Source organism: Cebus imitator, unplaced genomic scaffold (genome assembly GCF_001604975.1).
Source record: "Cebus imitator isolate Cc_AM_T3 unplaced genomic scaffold, Cebus_imitator-1.0 Scaffold0, whole genome shotgun sequence".
In the NCBI taxonomy this organism is placed as follows: domain Eukaryota; kingdom Metazoa; phylum Chordata; class Mammalia; order Primates; family Cebidae; genus Cebus; species Cebus imitator.
The window spans coordinates 10697164-10713592 of NW_016107315.1; the positions used below are offsets into that span (position 1 = coordinate 10697164).

The following is a 16429-nucleotide window of genomic DNA, read 5'->3' on the forward strand; positions in this document are numbered from 1 at the left end:
AGAAATTAATTTCAGGTTTAGGCTTGGGTCTCATCATTAAATATATGCAAATGTTACAAAATCTGACAAAATCCGAAACACTTCTGGTGCTAAGCATTTTAGACAAGAGATACTCAACCTGCCTCTAGAGCCTTAAAATAAAATCCTTGGCAATAATTTAACTACTAGATTCATGTCTCGAAGAAAGATGTGGACAAATATTTATATTCAACAATGTTCAGTGATATTTGTACATGCAAAAAAAAATCAAATAATCTAAAGTTCTACAATAAGGAAATGGTTAAATAAAACACAATATATCCAATGTTAACAGTATGCCACCATATTTTGAGGCTATTTCATTTCATGGGGAAGTCTCACGACATAATGTTAAGTAAAAAAATATGGTGGCATACTGTTAACATTGGGTTAACAGACAGAGCCTCACTATGTCGCCCAGGCTGGAGTGTAGCCCAGGTTTTGGCTCACTGCAACCTTTCTGCCTCCTGGGTTCAAGCAACTGAACCCTGCCTAAACCTCCCGAGTAGCTGGGATTACAGGTACATACCACCATGCCCAGCTAATTTTTGTATTTTTGTTAGCAGAGACAGGGTTTTGCCATATTGGCCAAGCTGGTCTCGAACTCCTGACCTCAAGTGATTCACCTGCCTTGGCCTCCCAAAGTTCTGGGATTAACAAGGCGTGAGCCACCACACCCGGCCTGTCCCAATCTTTTTTAAAAAGGCATATAATCTGTATGAATGTATATATTTTAAAAACCTAAAATGTTAAATTAATAAGATTAAAGGATATTTTTTCTCTTTATGCTTTTCTGCTCTTTAAATTTTTGACAGTGAATATGTGCTGCTTTAATAGTCCAGGAAAGGCAGAGGCTACTAAAATTTTGACTTTCTGTACATAATTATTCATTCCATTTACTTTTCCATTAAGAGATCTATGAAATACATCAATTTTTCCGAAAATACACTGTGTACTATACTAATGCCTATTTTTTGTAATGTTAATAAACAAGACATATTCAATGAAATATTTACTTCCTCTGAGAAGTAAATATTTCACACTTATAACCACAGCACTTTGGGGGACTGAAGCAAGCTAATCGCTAGAGCTCACGAGTCCAAGCTGCAGTGAGCTGAGATCAGTCACTGCACTCCATCCTGGGGGACAAAGTGAGACACTATCTCAAAAAAAAAGAGAAAAAAAAAACAAACATATTTTAAAAAGAAAGGTATGCAACTGCTTCACTCTGAATAACAGAAACATTAAGTTATTTTCATTAACAAATAATTTGAGCCTTAACTATACAGGACACAACATAGTCCCTGTCCATTCGAATCTTAAAAGTGATTTAAGAAAATAGGATCTACAGTGCAGCAAACCACCACGGCACACGTATGTCTATGTAACAAACCTGCACATTCTCTACATGTATCCCAAAACTTAAAGTGAAATAATAAAAAAAAAAGCAAAAATAGGATGCACATATAAACTGAAAAATAATTATACAAGTGAGTCCAGGTGAGGTACGTCAGAGGTACGCAGAGAATATTACATAAGGGCAGGCTCACCAAGGACAAGGGGAGCCCACAGACCAGAGCGTATCCTTCAACAGGCGTAGAGGAACGCCATTCCTGAAAGCGGGGTAAACAAGAAACAAAGTAAGAGTGCCTACAGCTGGCTGGCTTAGGAAAGAGAAACACGTTTGGGTGAAGTGATTATTTGGGGTAGAAGTGAGATAAATTTAGTAAACTTAAGAGAGGTGGCTGATTCTGAGGAATACCTAATGGCTCATCATTTGAGCAACTGTGCTGGACAAAACGAATGGAAAACTGGCCATACTAAATAATTCACCAAATATCTATGTTTGAATTATACTTAAGTTTAATCAAAGTGTCATTAAAGAATTAAAAATGCACAATAAAGAGCTTCTCTTCAAAGATGCTCAATGGAAGAGGAAAATTCTTTACGTATTAACATGAAAGCAACATAGAAAACTTATCAGAGAACTTAAACAAAATTTTGAAAGTTCATTGTTCACTACAAAGTTCCATAAACACTAAATTTTTGTTATGACTTAATAGCTCTCTCTCATTATTATCCATATATATACTACTAAAAATCTACTACTAACCTAAACAGGTTTATACAGAAATGAGTAAAGCAAAACCACAGATTTTTCTTTCATTATCTTATTTCTAATTTTTAAAATGTCTTTTGCTGCCACAGTTGCCCATTAGAATTCCAGTTTTGTTTGAATGCAGGTCTCAAAATGTAGAAAGAGATTTTAATTACTAGGAGTCTGTGTATGTACTGTATTTTTTACATTTATTATATCATTTATTTCCTCAAGAGTGATAACCATTTTACAAATGAAAGGGCAGGGCCAATGAGGTTAAGAACTCACTTTGTCCAGGACCTACACCAGTTAAGAGTTGCATGGATTGGATTCTAGCCTTCACTGACCCCTGGGCCTTGCATTTTTTTCCCTTAAACAATATGAAGCTTCTACCTACTCCTAATTCACAGAAAAACAAAGGCAGTAAAATTAATCTATTTTGACATTTTTGGTGTTCCTCCAATTCTGATATCCTATGCAAGTTACCCGCTCCAGGTGTCTTCAGGGGAAGAAACTCCCTAGGGCCACTAAAGGCTCATCTAATAAACATTATGAACAAATAATTCCATTTAAAACTTTTTGAAATGTTCAAAAACTGCATCTTAAGTTGAGAAAGGAAGTTACATGATAATAGCCATTCATAAAACAGGCTGAGGTAATATTGGTCATCTAAAAATGGTCATCTTGAAAATAACTTCGCACAATTGTATGCATACAATTTTGTGACAGCAAGACTCCTCCCCAGCCAACACCAAGTAAATAATTCAGGTAAAATTTAAGCAGATTTTATTTTCTCCTTAAAAACATTATCCTTTATCCTTTCCCAAACTGTAATTTTGGTGTACTTTGCAAATTATATTCTTTCCATTTGTGAAAAAATTTTCCTCACAAGAAGATTAGCAAATACTCAGAAAATAGAAAGGCAAAGGACAAAACAATGCCCTGAAACTGTAGTCTGAATACTCTCAATCCAAATTTCTTTAGTACCATTCATAATACTTTATGCCAATAAAGAGGGAAGTGTTTAACATGCAACAAATAAGGTAAAATAGAAAGCTAAACTTGATCTACATATACACTGTAGAAAGATTCAATCAAGCTAACGAGCATATCCTTCACCTCACCAACTTATCATATTTGTGTGGTGAGGATATTAAGGATCTACTCTTTCAGCAATTTAAAGATGTACAATACATTATTGTTGACTATGATCACCAGGCAGTGCAACAAATCACAAAAACTTACTTCTTTTTAAGTTACACACCAATTAAATATTTTAACAGTTTCTGAAAAAAATGTAATCACTCTGTTTTTGTCCACTGTGAAATAAAAAGGCTGTATAATATTATGGCTATTTCAAAAAGAGATCCATGAATATATAGTATACTCTAGCCTAATAATCCATCTGTGAGTATTTGTTAGCATATTATCCTAAATCTAAAATGAACTTTATATGAAAGTCATAGAGTAAAACTTATATTAAAATATCTACAATATAATGTCTGTAATATAGGAGAAGCAACATAGCTAGGTATTAAAACAAATTTGATTACTATTCCCCTAGCTATGCAATACAGAGTAAAAGACAATATAATAACCTAAGTGTGTGTGTGTACATATGGCGGTGAGGGGACATCAGAGAAGGAGCTAGGATAACAGTCCTAAGATTCCACATTTCAAAGTACCACAGAGTAAATTTTTCTTATTATCTTCACCACAGAGGTACACTTTAGGAATGATCAAAATTCATTCATTCAGCAAATATGCAGAATGGTATGACAGCACAGTGGAAAGAGTACTACAGGATCTACAGCCCAACAAGTTACTCAACTTCTACAAACAGGCATGTCTTGATAAAACAAAGATAATCACCACCTTGGACAGTTATTGTGAAAGCTAAATGGGATAATATATATTAGCAGGGTGTGAGTAGAATACAAATCCCCTAAGGATTCTATCCCCCTAACTTCAGAATTGGCCTCCCTCCTACAAGGTTACAGTATTAGAGAGAGGCTGTATATACAGTTCTCCATTTCATTTTCTTATTAGTAACCTCACCTCCAGTTGGCCCAAAAAACTGGCCCCTAAACACCTGTACTGGATACTAGGAAGGTCTGTGTCTCAAGTTGTTCACATACAGTCTCTTATGAGAACAGACGTGCAAAAAGAGGTATTCTTTTCCCCTAAATCTGCCTTGCGGAATGCCACAGATGGCATTCTGGAGACATAAAAATTTTTGTGTATTTGAGCTAAGAATTGAAATTGGCAATGGAAGGGAAGAGGCTTTTCAGCTAAGAGACCCGAGGAAGTTTGGTGTGACTCAGACAACAATATAAGCAGGAGGTAGGAGACATGGTCAGGCAGGTAGGTAAGAGCCAGATACCCAAAGGGTCTTGTATTCCATAAAATTAATCAGTTTCTACTTCTTAAGTCTAGGCTAGCCCTTACCCATGCTCTAGGGCCCAGCTTAAAGGATGACTTGCTGACCATCCCCTTCCCCTCCTCAAATCCCTGCACATACTAGCTCCCTATACCCACTCACAGCACCGTGTCCTTTGGCATTATGACCCTTATCACAACTGTGGGGTCATATAATTATTTGTGTGACTGTGTGATTAATAATCTGTGTCCCTCGCTAAACTAAACGATAGGCTCAGTTCAGGTAAGGACCATGTTCATTTCATTCAGCTCTGTATCCAGGGCCTGCCAAGTATACAGATACAATTTATTAAATGAACAAATGAAGGCCAGCATAAAGAGCCAAAGAAAAATCCTGAGCAGGATAACAGCAATCAGAGACGACGGTTTAACAAATTACTCTAGCAGCAAAGGGAAGATCAGACTGAAAGAGCAAGAATAGAGAGCTAGAAGACAAGTAAGAAGACAACTGAAAACATCTCCAGGTAAATGACTACTTAGACTTAAAAATGAGGGCAGCTGGTACACAGACAGTGATGATAAGGATGTTGTGGAGGAGACACATTTTGGAAGTAGAATCCAAGAACTCAATGCACAGGAGGCTAAGCAAAGAGAGCAATCTAGAATGACTCCAGTGGAGAATGGTAGCCAGTGATGCTGTTCTCTCAGACTGGACTTTCAGGACAGGAGCATCTACAACATGCTAGCAGAGAGTGGATTTCCTTCTAGTTCTATTATTGTTTGACTGGAAAAACAATTCAAATTCAACCCAGCTTTATTAGAAAGGGTGTGGTTTCTATAACAGGCAGATAAAATCAACAAACTAAAGATTAGATTTTTTAAGCGTCTTCATCAAGACACTTCTTGGTACAAACTATGTACCAGGTATTACTTGGGTCTGATAACGTAGAGATCAAAGAAGTAGTCTCTGCCTTCAAAGAGCTGACAGTCTTGTGGGTTTAAGAAACGTTGTAAACAACTAAGACATTGAGGCCCAGTGAGGCTGTGATTTGACCATTATGTTGTGTAATCCAGGCTCCTGGGGCATTCTGTCATAACCTACGTTAAACGGCCCAGGCAAATATGTAGTCAAGAGGGTATGTGTTTAGATATATAGACAGACCTAATCTTGCTTTGGGCCTGAAGATACTCCAAAACTTAAAAACATGTCAAATGAACAACTAATGCCCTCTGAATCTGAAGTAACTGCTGAGTAGCTACATGGCAGCAGACTAGGGGGCATAATAGCAAAAGGAAAGGTAAAGAGACCTGATTTGCCATGGAAGAGCCTACCTGAGCAGAGGCCAAATGCTGGGGATGCCAAAGCAGACTCTCAGGAGGCTCTGGAAGTGACAGCAGAGAAATAAATGTTCAGAGAGGGCAAAGCAGGAATCCTCTTTAGACAGATTTCTCTCCTGCCACCAGCAAGAAATGGTTTCCCATAGGACACAGAGCCACAACCCAAAGCAGATGTGCAGAAAAGCAGATGAGGATCAATGACATATCTCTGGATTATCCAGAGCAGACAACACACTTCCAGTGCTCAGTCACGAGGTCGTTAAATCTGAGGAATTTTATACCAGCTCTTCCCAATGTTAAAACAAAACACAAGCACCGCACCAAAAACCTTCTCCTCCATTCCCCAAAGCAACTGCCCCATTTCTCTCCTTCCTTTTCAAAGGCTTTAAGCAAAGAACAGCTGCACTGTCTCGGCCTTCTCCACTCCCTTTCACCTACTTGGATTTACGTTCTTTTCCCACCACTTGACCTTGTCTCTTCTCACCCTCCCTGAACCTTCTGAGTCTTTTCCCCTTTTCTCTGCCTGGGAATTCTTATCCTTCAAGACCAGTTTAACCATCACCTCCTCTGTGAAGCATTTCCATGTCAGACTGTTCACTGCCGCCATCCCTGTGCTTCTGCAAGCTTTTCCCCTATGCCTTACCACAGTTCATCTGTACTCTTGCTAGTTTTTCCTTGGTGTTTCCCAATAGCTTCTAGACAACTAAAGTCAGGAACTGATTTTTATTCACCTTTTTACTGCTGCCCTCCCTCTACCCTAGGGCCCTCAAAAGAGACACAAAAACGTTCCATCAATAAATGACCAAAGGTTAAGTTTATCTTCAGAACTGCTAGGATCCACTCAACTTTTCCACCTAAGTCGATCTAAGTTTACCTGCACATACATACACACTTGGAAATACCTAAATTCTGAATAACAGTTTTCTTACTAAAGTATCTTGGCTGTAAACACTCTTTCTTTTGGTTGTTAAGCAAACGGCTGGGATGCAGTTAAATTAAGTACATAGTTTCTCATCTACGTTTAATTCTGGCCTATGGAAAGTTCATTTGTACCCTTTTCTTCCTGGGCAGTGTAAAGAGCTCTCAGGATTAGACAATCTGCTACAGGGAAGAAATCATGTCTTCTTTATACCAGTGCTTAGAACCATGGCTGTTCAGTATCTCCAGAAATAAATATTTTTCTATTTAGTTTCACTTTCTATATGAGTAAAGTACTCACAGTAAAGTTTAGATGAACAGTATTTCCTGTGACCAGTATAAATATCATGAAAGCCCTTCAATTTTAATAAGGACATTTAAAAGCTTTTCTTTTAGGATTATGTGATTAAATCTAAACTATAAAGTCCCAAGCTACACTTCTGGTCTGGAAAAATGAAAGTTAGTACAACTTTTGAGTTCTAGCATGTTTTAAACTAATGGATCTTATTGCAATAATACAGAAAAATTTACTCAGAATTATATTTTTTAAAAAAGGGGCAAGAGTAATTTTTGTGCACAAAACGAACAATTAAAAACTGATTATACAAATTTAAAAAAAAATTGAAAGGTGGCACTGAAAGCTTCCTGCCTGAAAAGCCTTGAAGATGAGAGTATTACAAAAAGTTAGCACCATACACTTGATTTTCTACACTGCTTCAATATGCGTCCTTGGGAATGTCATGTAATTTCTCTCATTTCTAGTTCTGTAAAATGGGAATGTCACCTGTTCTCACAGGGACAAGTACACATATAATTACATTAAAAAAATTGGTATTTGGTGTTCTTTAAAGAAAGAAACTTGTCTAATTAGTATGCTTTAATCATCACTTGTACAGTACATTCCTCTTCAGGAATCCAAGTCCAAGAGAAATATTTAAGCAGACGTTGAGGGCAGATTTCCTTAAGGGAATTATTCTATAAATCTGGAAAGCAATATAATGAGATTATAAATTAACAAACTGATTACATAAGCCTTGACAACCGGGGCTTTAAGGTACACTGCTATATATATTCTGATAAGTTAAAGACTGGTTTGGGACATAGTGCTCCACCCCACACAAGGCACCCAAACTGAGGCATTTCATGTTTGATAGGAATTCGGTGGACATTCAACAGTATGCCCAACACTTGCAAGCCACCCTTCACCTTAAAACCTGACAACATGTTTAACGCATTAAGTTAACTTTACCACTGTTGCTAAGACTTTGAGAATGTACATAATTACAGGGAAGTGGGGGGGAGTAACATGACAGTTTGAAAGGTCCCATATCCTCAAACCTCTACAGATTTAGGAACTCCACTGCTAAATTCTTCCCAAATCCTGAAACTGGCTATGAAGCTGCTGGATTGTATGTGATCCAACTGTTAGAAATAGCACAGCTCTAAGAACCCCGAAGATAAAAGGCTGCCACTTTCCTGCAACCCAAGTCCAAGTAAGACGCAGGAAGGTTCCTGTAAAATGGTCGGGAAAGAGATCAACAGGCGATGACTGTGGAAAAGAACGTAGGTTTCCCAGTCTCCCAGTCCGAAAAATTCCAGCTCTCCCTCGGGAATGGCATTGCTCCTCCTTCCTTACCCCGTTGCCCTTTCTCTACAGACAACAACATCCCCACTCTATTGTAAAGCAGTTGGACAGAGGAACCCCTTTGCTGCAGCCAGATTTTTACAGTCGTCGGAAAGGGGAAAACGCATTCAAAGAACACACACCCAACCGGGCGCCCCGGGCGCCGGGTGCCGCACTCGGCCCGCTCCGGGGCGGGGCGCGGAGATGCGGGCGCCTTCCGAGGTGCCGCAATCCCGCCGCGGCCGCAAGGGCAAGGCCTCCGGGCGCCCGCGGCCACCGCCGCAGTGACTGCTCCCTCCGGGCCCCGTCGCCGCCCCGCCGCCAGGCCGCGCCGCGAGGTCCGGACCACCGCAGCCCGGGCCCCACGTCCTCCCGGGCCGCGCGCTGCGGCCGGCGCCGAGAGCGCAACTTACTTTCCGCCTGCGGCGAGCGCCCCGGCCCGGGAGCCCAGTCCGGCAACGGCGGAGGCTACTGAGGTAGCGGAGGCCGGCCGCGCAGCCTGCCCGCAACCGCAGCGCCCCGCCGCGCCCCGCGCTCGCCCCTACCTTAGCCGGCAGGCAGGCGTCCGTCCGCAGCGGCCGTGGCGCCGACAACTCCCTCCCGGCCGCCGAAACCCCGCACCCAGCGCTAATCATAATACCGAGCGGGGCTGCCGGCCGCGGGGAGGGGGTATGGGCGAGCTGCGCCTGCGCGGGCTGCGCGTCACTGTGACGTCAGCCCTGGGGCGGGGCCGCGGGAAGGGCAGGGCGGGGCGCTGCGCACCTGCGGTCGGCGCGCGGGCTGCTGGAGGGCATCCTGTCGGCATTCTGACCCGGGCTGGTCGGTACTGCGGCGGCTGGCGGGACAAAGCGGGCGAGGTGCCCAAGGAGGATGGAGGACGAGGGAGGAGGAAGCATCAGGGACACGGAACAATGGCCGGGAAAAGTAGCGCGAGCTGTCGGGGGAAATCGGCGAGAAGGGACCGCGTCTGTACAGGACTGCGTCTTGGTGGCTGGGGCAGGGAGCCGCACACGCTTTACTGTTTGGTTCCCTCCCAGGTTTAAACAAGGATTTTAAAAAAATTTTTTTTTCATGTATATATACATACATACACATAAGCATATACATATATATACATAATATTTTTTTCTCTGTAGTTTATTCTCCCTGGGAATCTAATTTGAAAACATTATGTTGATTTGTTATTTACGCAAAATTGGAAAAGCCCAACATCTGAATGTAGTCCTGGCCTTAAAGGTCAGCGGGAGACACAGCCCTGGGTAGGCAGCCTCTGGCAACAGCATGGAAAAGTAAACGGTCGTGGTGACATATCAAAGCATAGGAAGTCAGAGATTCAAAGCACGCCGGGCATTAACCATAGCCCTGGATGGTTCAGTGGTGTGGTCGCCAGGTCGGGTTGCTCTGGAAGAGAGCTTAGGGATGGCCGGAGAGGGTGGGAGGGGACTCCGGATTCCCACCCCTGGAAGCATGGCACCCAATAGAGATCAGCTCTTCGGGGTTCCTGGAAGGGAGCACCAACAAGCCAGACGCCAGATTTCTCCAACCTGCTTTTCCCCTTCTGTTCCCACGTTGTGTCCACCCTTCCCCAAGAAAGGACCCCTAGCAAAGGACACAAGCCTTCAGAAGAGCTGCTTAGATGCTGCAAGCTTGGTTGAATTGACTGGAGTGCGAAGAGAAATCTAGAGGTTTTTAGCAAATCTCTGTTGACCTGCAAATGTCAAAAGCCTTTTCTTTCTGTTTCTGTGGCATCAACTTTGCATGTCGGAAGATGGTTGGGAAGCAGGAGTGGATTCTTGGGAGGTGCAAACAGTTTGATTCTCAGGGTAATACCATAGGGTTTTCTGATCGAGGGGAACTCCCAGTTACCCCTAATGCCCTTGCATCCGTTGGTGAAAGAGTACCAAGGAAAGTCTCAGATTAGGCCCCTGCGCCTTAGGCTGCCACCTGGGATCACTCTGACTTGAAAAGACCGCGAAAGAATCATCTCATTTTGACGTGGAAATCCTAACTGTAGCAGCATATTAAGCTTGAGACCCTAACTTGGATTTGTAGAATTTGTTACTTTGTTGCTAGAAAGCAGGAAGGTCATGTACCTTTCTTCTCAGGGAGATACCACTATTCAGGGAACTCTAGCCAACTAAAGGGAGAAAATACCACTGTAATGGTTTCCCAAAGGATTTCCAGTGGTCGAAGGCCTCCACCCCCCCGGGGTCTGTAGTCCCTGAGATATATCAGTAACTACAGAATAATGACAATAATATATAAGCTCTTGAAAAATAGAGTATATTGCTGCCGTTTAGGTTTTGAATAAATTTTCTAAGGAAAACAAGGCATAAGAAAGCAAAACTAATGAAAAAGGGAAAAATAATAAATTGATTTAAATGAAGTTAGTTGGCTCCAACACTCTTCTAGAGAGGGATGCAGTACTGGCCACATGGTAAATCATTTATTCATCCCCAGTATTTCTTGGGTAGCGGAAGTGCTGCTGGCAAGAACGTGACCCATTTTTGGTTCCACACCATAAATGTGGTAACATGATCTGATTATGCTTGGGCAGTATTTAAAAATATTCAAGTACAAATTAATATATTATTACTCAACTTTCAATTTAAGCAAATGTGCTTATAGTTAATGAAGAAACCCCTTTTCCAATCTGCCCTGGGGCTTTCTCTAACACACTGCTTTTTTGATGTTGGGTCTTTTTATGGACCTGTAAGAAGCTTTAATTAGATGTACAGCATTCTACAAAATGACAAGATGAAGCATGCATGCTTGTATTACAGTCTCTGTGATTCAGATCTCAAAAATAACATAATGCCACCAGTTTAAGGAAGATGTTGTTTATTGGAAGGAAACCAGAGAGGTGCTACAAATTAGATTAAAATGTGAAAATTGAGCAGATTGATGAAAGAATTGTCATTTTCATCTTCAGACCTCCAAAAGCAGGGTATGTAACAAGCTTATCTTCTCTGGATATTGTTAGTTTTTGAAATTTATTTCAAAATTTAAAATAAATGTATTTAAAACGACAGACATTGAGTAGTCATATACAGTTCAATTTTGAATTATGACATTTTATTTAATAACATTTCCTTTTACCTATTTAATTAGTTATTTTCCAATGTTTATACTTATGCATTTCTAGATCCTGGCTTCATCCCAGTATGATCAAAATAATGCTTAATTGGAATGACCTAAGGGTTCCTCAAAGATTCCTTCACCCCCCTATTGGCATCAGTTAACATCTTCTACTCTTTTATCTCAGATGTCAGTTAAGGTCCAGTGTGTGTGTGTGTGTGTGTGTGTGTGTGTGTGTGTGTGTGTGTGTGTTATTTTTGATAGTTGCAAACAAGAATTGGAAATGCCAGTCCTTACCTCTGCTTGTTTGCAACCATGAACTAGAAGATAAGACAGACATTGACACTGAACCTCATCTCTACTGCTAAGAGCAAGATGGCTTTGGGAAAGCTGCATAACCTTCTATGTGTTTCTTCCGCAAAATTAGAATGACAGTGATGATAATAATGCCTTTCTTATAAATTTGATGTAAAGCAGTCGTTCTCAAAGTGTGCTCCCTGGACTAGCAGCGTCAGCTTCTCCCGGGAACTGGATTGAAATGAAGATTTTCCAGTTCCACCTCAGACCTACTGAATCAGAAACTGATTTATCTGTTTTAAGACTTGCAGATGATTCTGAGACAGGTTAGAGTCTGAGAACCACTGTTGATGAGATTGAGTTTATAGAAAGTATTAGAACCATCCCACTCATAATATCATACAGTTTTGTAATTTTATTGCAATATTTTCTCCCTTTGAATCTTAAACTCCGGGGGGCCAAGGATTGTATTTTATTCAAATTTCTATTCCTGCCACCTAGCCCTGAGGCTGCAAACAGGCAGTCCCAGGGCTTTTCACCCACAGACTCCTAGCATTGTTTTTCCCCACATAGGTTCTTCAAGAATTGAAATTAGTTGAGAACATTTTCAAATTAGGAGATTTAATACTTTTGTTTAACAGTTTTATTTAAGTATAATCTGTGTGCCATAAAATTCACCAGTAATATGTGGATAATTCAATGATTTTTAGTAAATTTATAAAGTTATGCCACCATCACCCCAATCCACTTTTGAAATATTTTCATCTGGGTTGGGAGAAGTGGCTCATCCTGTAATCCCAAAACACTGAGAGGCAGAGTTGAGAGAATCACTTGAGGTCAGGAGTTCAAAACCAACTTGGGAGACACAGAGACCCCATCTTCACAAAAATAATGAAAAATATTAGTTGGGAGTGGTGGCATGCACCTTGGTTCCAGCTACTTGAGAAGCTAAAGTGGGAGGATCACCTGAGCCCAGGAGGGCAAGGCTGTAGTGAGCTGTAATCACACCACTGCATTCCAGCCTGGGCATCAGAGTGAGACCCAATCTCCAAAAAAAAATTTTTTTATCAATGCCAAAAGGCCTCTCCTGTGCACATGCAATCAATCTCACTCCAACTTCCAGCCCCCAACACATATGATCTGTTATATTTTCTATAGATTTGTGTTTTCTAGAAATATCATACAAATGGAATCATACCATATGCATTCTTTTGTATCTGACTTCTTTCATGTAGCATAACATTTTTCCATCTAGCATATATCAGTAGTTCATTCCTTTTTGTTCCTGAACAGTATTCCTTTATATGGATATATTAGATTTTTAAAATCCATTTAAATGATAAACATTTCATTTATTTCCAGATTTTTGCTATTATGGATACTGTTGCTTTGACTATTAAACTCTTAGTGGTGACATGTTTTCATTTCTCTTGGGTATATTGCTGAGTGGAATTTTTGGGTCATGCAATAACTCTATGCTTAACATTTTAAGAAACTGACAAATTATTTCTGAAATAACTGTACCATTTTACATTCCCACCAACAATGTATGAGGGTTCTAATTTTTCCACATCCTTGCCAACACTTGGCATTGTTAGACTTTTGGATTATTACCATTCTAATGCATGTATAGTGGTATCTCATGATTTTCATTTTCATTTCCTTAATGGCTAATGATGTTCATTAACTTTTCATGTACTTTTTGGTCATTCATGCATCTTCTTTGATAAAAGGCCTTTTCAAATCTTTGGTGCATTTTTAATTGCATTGTCTTATTGAGTTGCAAGAATTTTTTATACTTTTTGAATATAAGTCCTAATTCAATATGTGATTTACAAATATTTCTCCCAGGCTGTGGCCTGTCTTTTCATTTTTAAAATGACGTCTTTAAAAGTTAAAAAGTTTTTAATTTTGATGAATTCCAATTTGTCAAATTTTTCTTTTATGAATCATGGTTTGGTGTCATATCTAAGAAATTCTGCTTAAGCAAAGGTCAAAAAGATTTTCTCCTCTGGTCTTTTCAAGTTTTGTAGTTTTCAGTTTGCCATTTAAGTCTATGATCCACTTTGAATTTATTTTTATTCATGATGTGAGGTTTAGAGCTTTTTTTTAAATTTGATTTTTGCTTATGCATATTCAATCATCGCAGAATCATTTGTTGAAAACAGTATCCTTTCCCAATTAAATTGCCTTGGCAATTTGTTGACAGTCAACTTAATGTAAAGATTCTGTATTCATTTTTGTTGATCTATACGGCTATTCTTACACAATTATGGTCCAGTCTTGACTATTATCGTTTTATAGTAAGTTTTGAAAATGAGTAGAGTAAGTCTTCCATCTATAGTGTTCTTTTTAAAATTGTTTTACTATTCTAGGTTTGTTGCATTTTCATGTAAACTATAGGATCAGCTTGTGAATTTCTACAAAAAAATTTTTGACTTTTAGAAATTTTGATTAACATTGTGTTGAATGAATAGATCGATGTGGGGAGAATTTTGTCTTAACAATAATGAGTCTTTTAATTCATGCATTTGATATGTAAAGTCACTTTCTTTTCTTTCTTTCTTTTTTTTCTTTGAGATGGCGTTTCACTCTTGTTGCTCAGGCTGGAGTGCAATGGCACAATTTCGGCTCACCGCAACCTCTGCCTCCTGGGTTCTAAGGATTCTCCTGACTCGGCCTTCTGAGTAGCTGGGATTACAGGTATGTGCCACCACACCCAGCTAATTTTTTGTATTTTTGGTAGAGATTCGGTTTCACCATGTTGGCCAGGCTGGTCTCAAATTCCTGACCTCAGTAGGTCCCATTTTAAGAAACCACTTCTTTGCTCATCCATAAGAAGTAATTCTATTCAAGTTTTATCTTGAGATTACAGCAATTCAGTCACTTCTTCAGGCTCCACTTCTGATTCTAATTCTCTTGCCATTTCCAACATATCTGTGGAGACTTCCTCCACTGAAGTCTTGAACCCCTCAAAGTCATCCACAAGGGTTGGAATTGACTTCTTCCAAACTCCTGTTATTGTCTATATTTTGACCTCCTCCAATGAATCATGAATGTTCTTTTTGTTTTATTTCGTTTATTTTGTTTTTGATACAGAGTCTCTCTTTGGTCACCCAGGCTGGAGTGCCTTGGTGCAAACCGGGCTCACGGTAGCCTTGACCTCTTAGGCTCAAATGATCCTCCTGCTTTAGCCTCTTGAGTAGCTGGAACCACAGGCTCAGGCCACCACATCTTGCAATTAAAAAAAAAATCTGTAGCAATGGGGTCTTGCCATGTTTCCCAGGCTGGTCTCAAACTCCTGGCCTCAAGTGATCCTCCCTCCTTGGCCTCCAAAATGCTAGGATTACAGGCATGAGCCACTGTTCCTGGCCATATGAATGTTTTTAATAAGATCTAAAACAGTGAATCCTTTCTAGAAGGTTTTCAATTTGCTTTGTTGAGATCCACCAGAGGAATCACTATCTATGGCAGCTATAGCCTTACAAAATATACTTCTTTTCTTTCTTCTTTTTCTTTTTCTTTGATTGGGGGGAGGAAGACAGAGTCTTGCTCTGTCACCCAGGCTGGAGTACAGTGGTATAATCATGGCTCACTGCAGCCTCGACCTCCCAGGCTTAAGAGATCCTCCTGCCTCAGCCTCCTGAATAGCACGTGCCACCATGCCTGGCTAATTTATTTTTATATTTTGTAGGGATGGGGTCTCCCTATATTGCCCAGGCTACATAATCTACTTCTTAAACAATAAGACCTGAAAGTAAAAATTACTCCCTGATTCATGGACTGCAGAATGGATGATGTCTATGGCAACTTCTTCCAATGAAAGCCTGTCTCTTCTACATTGCAAATCTGTTGTTAAAGTAGCTAGCTTCATCAATGATCTTTGCTAGATCTTCTGGCTAACTTGCTGTAGCTTCTCCATCATCACGTATACTTTTATGTTATGGAGATGTCTTAAAAACAAAAAAACTCATGAACCAACTTCTGCTAGCTTCAAACTTCCTTTTGCAGCTTCATTACGTGTCTCAGCCTTCATAGAATTGAAGAGAGTTAGGACCTTGCTCTAAATTAAGCTTATTTGTGGAACCAGGGAATATTGTGGCTGGTTTGATCTTCTATCCAGACCACTAAAACTTTGACCATGTCAGCAATAAGGCTGTTTCACTTTCTTAACATGCATGCATTTTCTGGAGTACCACTTTTAGTTTCCTTCAAGACCTTTTCCTTTGCAGTCACAACTTGGCTAATTGTTAGGCACAAGAAGTCTAGCTTTCAGCCTGTCTTAACTTAACTTGATATGCCTTCCTCACTAAGCTTAATGATTTCCAGCTTTTGATTTAAAGTGAGAGATGTCCCACTCTTCCTTTCACTTGAACACTTAGGAGACTACGGTAGGGTTTTTAATTGGCCTAACTTCAGTATGGTTGTTTCTCAGGGAGTAGGGAAGCCTGAGGAAAGGGAGAGAGATCGCAGAATGGTTAGTAAGTGGAGCAATCAGAAGACACACATTTATTGCTTAAGTTTGCTGTCTACAAAATAAAGATATTCTTCGAAACCAACAAGAATGAAGACACAACATACCAGAATCTCTGGGACACATTTAAAGCAGTCTCTAGAGGAAAATATATAGCAATAAGTGCCCACATGAGAAGAAAGGAGAGATCAAAAATTGACACCCT

The 16429-nt window shown here is 40.1% G+C and overlaps 1 protein-coding gene across 4 annotated transcripts in view; it reads right to left on the bottom strand.

The window, feature by feature from the left end:
- The window catches only part of SNRK (SNF related kinase), a 71407-nt gene extending 62322 nt beyond the window's left edge, over positions 1 to 9085 (bottom strand). For 2 of the 4 annotated variants that reach the window (XM_017522525.2, XM_017522547.2), the window contains exon 1: positions 8921 to 9057. The gene's annotated coding sequence lies outside the window, so the exon portion shown is untranslated. Of the gene's footprint in view, positions 1 to 5827; positions 5878 to 8920 lie in introns of all 4 variants that reach the window. The other 2 variants (XM_017522533.2, XM_037733562.1) reach the window with 2 other exon arrangements.
- Positions 9086 to 16429: the final 7344 nt, after the last annotated feature.